This window comes from Brassica napus, chromosome C7 (genome assembly GCF_020379485.1).
Source record: "Brassica napus cultivar Da-Ae chromosome C7, Da-Ae, whole genome shotgun sequence".
Classification (NCBI taxonomy): domain Eukaryota; kingdom Viridiplantae; phylum Streptophyta; class Magnoliopsida; order Brassicales; family Brassicaceae; genus Brassica; species Brassica napus.
The window spans coordinates 30,393,585-30,402,051 of NC_063450.1; the positions used below are offsets into that span (position 1 = coordinate 30,393,585).

General features: G+C 29.9%; 1 long non-coding RNA gene across 1 annotated transcript; it reads left to right on the forward strand.

Moving 5' to 3' along the window:
• The first annotated feature begins 7,149 nt into the window (after positions 1–7,149).
• On the forward strand, positions 7,150–8,054 carry LOC125589888. Its single transcript, XR_007326076.1, has 2 exons — positions 7,150–7,618; positions 7,689–8,054. It is a non-coding gene; the product is annotated as an uncharacterized LOC125589888 (long non-coding RNA).
• Positions 8,055–8,467: the final 413 nt, after the last annotated feature.

Below are 8,467 nucleotides of genomic sequence, written 5' to 3' on the forward strand. Positions count from 1 at the left end.
GCCTGGATGCGAGCTGGCCTGGACGCAAGCTGACTGCGAACGGATTGAGGCTGAGGTCGCGAGCGGCTGATCGGGGACGCGAGCTGTTTGCTGTCGGATCGCGAACAGCTTGATCGTCTGGTGCAAACGGGACGCTTACTATTTGGGAACGCGAGCTGTCCTGGATGGTAGCTGAAGCTGAGTTTGTCTAGGATCAGGAACGCCTTGGGCTGGAGCTGATCGGGGACGTGAGCTGGAACAAGAGACGCGATCGGATGATTAGGGTTCGTCGGGTCGCGGCTAGGTTTAGGGTTTTGCGATTTTGGTTTTGGCTCAGGGTGTTTAGAGTTTCGTGATGATAACCTGTTGTAAACTTAAGAGATTGGAATCTGTAAGTTCTTGTTATATTAATCAATCATAAGGTGTCCTTATATATGAGAGTTACAAAGAGATAAAATGAAAGACATAAATATGGAAAGTGTACAAATACAAGGAAAATGAAACTAGGGTTTCCCCTTCTCTAAGCCGCCTCTCTCTCTTTCTAGGTGTTAGGCCGGTTTATGAACCGGACTGGTTATTGACATCCATCATATGGTTTATAACAATTTGATTAAATTATAACTGTTTTTCATTTATAGATATAAAATCTATATAAGAAACGTCAATGTTGAGAATACTGTCATAAGAAACTATAAAAATGGTTGAGATGTTAGAATTTTTATACAGAATGACAGATAACATAATTATAAAATATATTTAAATTAATATGTTTTACAAAATAAAGCATAAAAATATCAACGACTTTCCCATTTTTCTTTCAAAATAGTTGAATAATTGTGTGATCATTAATTTACTTTTAAAACGAAAAATACTGATAGTTATATACTTCATTTTTATAAACAAATTAAATTTTAATATATCTTGTATTATTCTGATTAAATAATTAAAATGCCAAAATTAAATATCATTAAGGGGTATAATTTTTTTAATGTGCTTTAGGCGCCAATTAATACCGGACCGGCACCGAGTAGCATCTCCGTGTTAATGGGTTGAAGGTCCATTGTTTTTCTCTATTTGGTTCGAAACTTATGGGCTACTTCTGGATCTCGATTTTTCTTTTTGAGTCTTCTATATTTTTTATGCAGCAACACCTCCAAACCGTCATGTCTCTCTCTTCCTCCATATTATCTTCAAAACTGATTTTTATCTATAGTTTAGTCTTCCATGCCCATTTGGTTGTCAACTAACTCTCTCAGTCCTCTACCTTTTGCTTCAATCAAATCAAGGCTTGCTTATTTTTGTGCTATGTTTATATTTACTCTTTTGCATCCGGTTGTTTCCTGTTAGATTTTTGTTGAATTTGAAGCTGGCCTCTTGTTCAGTCGATATTTGAGGATTCAGGGAAGTAGTTATGGCTTAGGTTTGCTCTGGTTGACGCTAAGGAAATGACTTTGGTTTTGTGATGCATCATGTCTTACTTTTCTTGTTTGGAGTATTTGTGTGGGGTTTGAGTATTGCTTCTTAATGTAGCATTTTATTTGACTCGAAAAAGCCAGTACCTCATTTTTGAGTTGGACTGTCTTCATCCTCATTATCTCCTTTTGCCGCCAATAGTGGTTTAGATAAATATGTCTTCCCTCTCCATGAGGTTTTTCAAATGCTTCTTATTCCAAAATTGACACATATCAATATAATTTCAATTAATCAATGCAAAAGTAAAAAGAAATAATTAAGCAATAAAAAACTTGCTTGCATTTGCCGTTTAATAGTGATCTCTTTTGTATAGTTTGTCTCTATTGCTTCATACAAATTATACCAACTTTACTTTTTTTGTAAGTTAACTATTCAATTTCTTAAACCTCAATTTTTTTATTAGTTACAACTCATAAATACTTATACTTAAAACTATTTCCCCCATGATTTGAGTAATACTTAATAAAGAGTTTAGATCATTTTATTCGTTTCATTAGATAAAATGTTTAAAACATGATTTCAGTTACAAAAAAATACTAGAGTTCGATTCGTGCTTTATAAGCACGATCTTACTATGTGGTTGACAAAAAAAATAGTTAATGTAAAGTGTAATTTATACACATAATTTATATTTTAAAACTAAAACATAATATAATATGTTAAATTATAGTCCTATTTGGAATTTACCGTGGCATGTTTTAAATTTGAACCTATTGAACATGTTGTGACTAAATATAAAACACGCTTCATATACAATTTTAAATGGTAATCGAAATAATTAAACTAAACCAACCTACAATTATACCATCATCTATGACTTTTGTCAACAAATATCAAAACCGGATTGAATTGTTTATGGTTATCTAATAGAATAGAATAATACAAACTTAACATTTTACTATCATTTCACAATTATACAAATCAGTTCTTAGTTTCTACTTGACTGCTGAAAATAATCTTCTCTAAACCATCGTGAAAATAAAAATTAAAAATTTAATAAAATATTCTGATATAAATTTTATTCTAATTAAAATAATATAGAGGTGGGTCATAATTTTTTCTAATTTCAAAATCTTAGCATCCCTTAAAAACAAAGAAAATAAATTTATAAATACATAAAATATATAAACATATTTGGAACTATAATATCTATTAAAATAAATTTGTTAAAGGAAAATAATCGTGCGTTATTGTTGTTTATTTCTAGAGCTTGACCCGTGACCGTATAAATATTTGCTTTCACTTTAAATTTTTCTTTGTACTAATGTATAATATATATTTTTTAATTAAAATGTATTACATAATTGTTAATATATCATTTTAAAACATATCAATTTTATTTATTACTTTGAATAATTATATTTTGTGATTTTAATTATCTATTATATCACAATGTGTCGTATAAAAAATCCAATATTTATAACTAATTGGACTTATATTATGAAAGCATTATACTAATAATATATGAATAAAGTATTTTATATTTTATTTATATGTTACATATATTGATTATGATGTGCAATTTTTTATTTTATTATTTATTACTAACAAATATTAAAAATATTTAATATGTTAATATAAAATCTATTAGGAAATCTATTTTGGTTAAGATTTGATTAATGAAATTTATTATTTAAATTAAGAAAAGACATTAAATGATTAAATCTATTATTTAAATTAGAAAAATACAAGCATACTTAAATATATATGTTCAATAAATATCTCAATGGCATTCTAATGTAAATAAATGGTAAAATTAAGAGGTATTTTTATTTTGTACATCTGTTTTAATAATATAGATGTTACTATCAGAAAGTACATACGTACAAACGGTATTGTCATTAATGTTTCATAATATCACACTTATATATACAAATGACTTTTTCTACAATCGATTTCTAAACAATATGCAAATCTAAAAACTAACCAATTTAGTGGCTTTTAATGAAAACATTATGTTTGATTAACTTATGTTAATATATATACCTAATTTTTAAACGATATACAAATCTTAAAACTAACAAATCAAAACAACTTGATGTTTAAACGATATACAGATCTTAAAACTAACAAATAAAAAAACATATCTTTCAAACAATTACAAAATCGATAAAAGTATATGCTTAAAGAATAACCAATTGTTTCTGTGACAACCCGTCCCGCGGACCTAGGTTCACATTCCTGCAGGACACCGACTCTAACCTTTCACCATGGAAGGAAACGCCTCCACATCCACCGGTAGATTATTGGTGCGCTTGGCGTTACTCGAATCCAAGACCTCACTTTTTAACAACACTCCAACAGGACAAGTTGTCACCAATTGATCTGCATCTCAATTGGTGACAACTCATCCTGTAGGAGTGTTGTTAAATGGTTAGGTATTGGGTTCGAGTAACGCCAAGCGCACCAATAACCTACCGGTAGATGTGGAGACGTTTCCTCCCACGGTGATGGGTTAGAGTCGGTGCCCTGCAGGGCTGTGAGCCGGGTTCCAAGTGAGCGGGATGGGTTGTCACAATCAATTGGTGACAGCTTGTCATGTGAGAAAGTTGTTAAATGGTGAGATCGAGTAACGCCAAGACCATCAATAACCTACATGGGGGAGTCAGTGAGAACTCACATGTGAGGGGTTATGGTCGGTGCCCTGCAGGGCCAGCATGGATCCACGGGACGGGTAGTTCCCACGGGAAATGTTGGTACAGTTTCTTTCACCATATTATAATAAATATCGTAACTACTAAAATATTTTTAAAATCAAGTATAAGTAAAAATAACTAATAATCTGGAACAACCTAACAAACTATATTTTGTTCATAAAACATCACAATGAATATGTATATGATTCGAACAATCTAAAAAATAGAAAACAATATATTTTGTTCCTAAAAACAATAAAAGGAATATGCCTTCTCGGATTTTAAATATATAAGGTATACGATTTTAAAAGACCAAAGCATTAAAAATGACAATGGTTTCTCCTAATGAGATAAAATTTTGAAGGATCCCAAACCATACAAAATTGCATGGCGAATAAAGGTTAAAGTTATCCATCCATGGGTTCAAGACACAATTTTCGGTGGCGATTTTTTGGAACTGATTCTAGTAGATAAAAGTGTAAGTTTCATTATTAGTTTTTTTTTATTATTGTTCTTGTTTCAAGTTTAACAGTTTCTATGAAAACGTATCTTAGTATTTTTTTTTTGTATATTGTTTATCAGTTATTAACCATAATGAGCTATTACGGTGTTAAGATACATTGTTACTGTAAGAAGGTTTATATGCCTCACCGTGAAAAAATATCTTCAAGTTAGTGTACGGAAGATTATTGATGAATTCTCAGTTGCATCATCTACCGGGAAGTACAGATCTACAAGCCATAAATACAAGTTTAACATCACCAACAACACTTCAGTCACAGATTCATCTCTCATACTTGATGATAATTTTTTTTTATCATTAACACCATTTGAAGCTATTTTTAGTGGAAGTCTGAATGCAGATTTTCTAATTGATAATAAATTTTTATATCTTAATCTTTTAATTATATAGTTTTGCCAATACCCAATATTTGGTAATTATAGATTTAGTGAAACCATATATAGATCTTCAAGATGTTCAAACACTTGGTAAAGAAAGTAAAAAACTCCAACTATCTTTAAGAGACAAAAATGTAATACTAAATCCCTATCTATTTTGAAGTCGTATAACTTTCTTAAACTCTATCTTATTATTATGGAGTATGGATAATTAGGCTAAATAATGAATTACTTGATCATTCCAAATAAACCCTCAAGGATCTGATGTTGAAGAGTTTTTCAAAATGTAAGTTAATGAACTTTATGTCAATGTTGTTTGTTAGTTTTAAGTGATACTGATTTCATCATGTAAAACTATTGTAGACTACCTGATAATGATTTGGCCCTAACAAGTTTAAGTGAATATTTGAAAACAATGATATAATGATCTCTTTAATTCCATCCATAGCACCTAGTGAATCTGGTAAAACGAAAATGTTATACAAACGAAAAGGATTAATTGAAGATTGTTAGACAAAAGATCGCATGCAAAGTATAAGAATTAGGTTTAAAGATGGTAACCTTCAATCTTATGGGCTTTATTGTTTTTCTTTTAACAAATAAACTACAGTCCAACATTTGATTTTTTTGTCTGTGGATTTTATCATAATAGATCAATTATGTGGACTTTATAAAATCTCCTATATATTAATCCCGGAGCATTACAAAATATTTTCGTAGCCACGTGTCATCACGAAAATGATTCTCAGAATTGTTAGAAAAATAAATTGGTCCATATACTATGTTTTTTATTAAACTAACTATCAAATTAATTAGTAGTGCACAAAATAATATTTTTTCTTTCCTTAAATAAAAGCTACGGAATTAACTAATATTGTTAACATATATATATATGACAATTAATGATTATGAATAATACATATTTGATAACAATTTTTCTAATCTCTCTCTTTTTTGTTTAATTTTATACTACTAAAAGAAAAAACAATCACATTAAGCATATAATTAAAAAAAAATAGAATTTTTCTTATATGTTATATTTTTGAATTTTTAAAAACGACTATAAATTACTAAAATGGGTAAAAGTCTCACATTGAAATTTTTGTAATCAATGGTTTAACTTTTTTTTTGTTCAATCAAGATACAAATGATCATATATCATAGGGGTGGGCGTTCGGATACATTTTTGGGTTCGTATCGGGTATTTCAATAGAAATGTATAGAACCCATTCGGGTATTTCTACATTTCGAGTCGGGGTCGAGTATTTATACATTTCGAGTCGGGTTCAGGTATTTTATGTCCGGGTTCAGATATTTTGGGTTGAGTTAGGATATTTAAATTTTGAAGAAAAAATAAATAAATTATTCATTGTTTCAGTTTTTTGTATTTAAAATATATTTTAACTTAACTGGTTTTCTAATTTTTAAAAGACTAAACTATTAATAGGTTAGAAAGACACTAATTTAGTTGTTCTTTTGAAATTTTAGATGCAAGTTTTGTTAATGCAAGAAACAAGAGTTTGATATGTATTTTAATTGAATAGCAAATAATTTTGTCCATAATTATATGTATATTATCTAATTTTGAGCAATAAGGATCATTAATATAAATATTTTGAATAAAATGAGAGAAGTAAACTAGAAATATAGGGTTAAGTATACTTATGTTTTGTTATCTTCAGATGTCCATTCAGGTTTGGATATTATCCGTTCGGATTCAGATATTACCCGAACTGGTGAAATAAGTAATTTGTTTTGTTGTTCTTGAATTAGATAATTTTTAGACCGAGCTGGTGAATATATACTTGACAGACATTTATATTTCGAGTCTGCACTAATATTCTATAACAGTTTGATATATTAGATTTGAACACTAACCTGTTAATATAGTTTTCCGGTGTTTTTTTTTCAAAATTTTGATTCTTAGATATGTATCTAGAATGAAATTAATTTTTATAGATGTCAATTTTTTTAAATCGACACTTATATAATTCACCGAATTTATAGAAGAAGTTAAAAAAAAAAACTGAACTCATATCAATGAAACAAAGACAAGAAGAACGCACAATTTTATAGAGGTAGAAAATGAAATCATTTATGGAGAGTCAATAGTAAACAAATCGAGAGCAAAAAACCTAATCCCCTTTCTTCATTATACAATCGATATTGCCTATTTGGTTTTGGTGATCTGTGTCAGCCGCATAACTTAACTTCTTTTTTGTGTATATGAAGTCTTAAAAATAATTAAAATGAGATGTAATACGTTAACTATTCAACAACGATGATATATTTAGGAGACCAACTTTTGTATTCGTTATTATATAATCGATAAAAATTGTAGTGTTACAAAATGTTCAAACCATTTAATAAATAAACATTATTATAAAAACTTACCCGCGTATGCGCGTGGATTATATCTAGTGATAGATTATTTGTTTTGTGATGAATGGAAATCTCATTACCAAAGAGTCGCATCCATTAAAAATAAAAATCTCAAACTACATCACTCAATTTTATTACCATATATATAAATACCCAAACATCCTCACTGGAGCAAAAATATCTGAAGAAGAAGAAAATTCTAACTTTCTATTTTTGCTCTCTATCATTTCTTCAACATACGAATAAAAGTAAGTGTTTCCTCTTCTTCTCTATCATATCTTTATAAATCGATTTATACTGACCATGTTAAGATGTCAGGCTCGACCGACTTGAAGAGGAAGCGTCCAATATAAGAGGACTATGGACGAACAACATAAGAAGGTTTTAAGAAGGGAAAAGGACAACTCGAGAGAATTACAAGGTGATCTCCATATGGTAAAGGATCAAATGAAAACAAAAAAAAATTCAAGGCACTCAGCACAACTTGAAGTAAACTCTATTTCTGAACAAATAGATTTACTAGAAGACTTGAAGGCTGAGAAGGAGAAACTCAAAACCAAGCTCCTCCTTGCGGAGGATGAATTATTCAATGTAAAAGTCCTACCTATTGATTGGGATCAAATTGGGAGAAATATATATCTCGCTAACCATTGGCCTTCTAAATGAAAACTTTAAATAGTTTCATTTTCTGTTTGTTTTTGGTTCAAACATTGCTTGGATCATGTTTCCAGCTGTTAATCTAGCTTTTACTCTTTTGATTGCGAATATTATTTTTGACTTTAATATGTTTATGTTTTAGTTTAGTTTTCTCTCACCTTCCTCTTTGCATGTCTTCTCCCTCTTACATGTACATCTCAGAAGGGGTCGAAGTGCACGTCCTCCAGAGACGAATTTTCAAGTTGGTGCGATACGTTTGGTTTGGAGTATGAAAAATTATTTATATGGTCGTGTTCGGTGGTGCTTTAATGAACACTTTAGGCCAACAATGGTAAATCTTATCGTCTTTACTATGAAATTGACCCTTTAGGGCTAGACGGATGGGATATTCCCCGATGAATGATGATGTAGCCAATACAATCTTCGAAGCTTCTCTTCTT